Here is a 239-nt window from a genome sequence, read left to right as displayed (position 1 = left end):
GGCCCCGCCAGGTACTAGTGAGACCCCGCCAGGTACTAGTGAGGCCCCGCCATGTACTAGTGAGGCCCCGCCAGTACTAGTGAGGCCCCGCCAGGTACTAGTGAGATCCCGCCAGGTACTAGTGAGAACCTGCCAGGTACTAGTGAGGCCCCCCCCAGGTACTAGTGAGACCCCCCCCAGGTACTAGTGAGACCACGCCATGTACTAGTGAGGCCCCGCCATGTACTAGTGAGACCCCG

Source organism: Bison bison, unplaced genomic scaffold (assembly GCF_000754665.1).
Source record: "Bison bison bison isolate TAMUID 2011002044 unplaced genomic scaffold, Bison_UMD1.0 scf7180017864213, whole genome shotgun sequence".
Classification (NCBI taxonomy): domain Eukaryota; kingdom Metazoa; phylum Chordata; class Mammalia; order Artiodactyla; family Bovidae; genus Bison; species Bison bison.
This window is presented reverse-complemented; position numbering follows the sequence as displayed.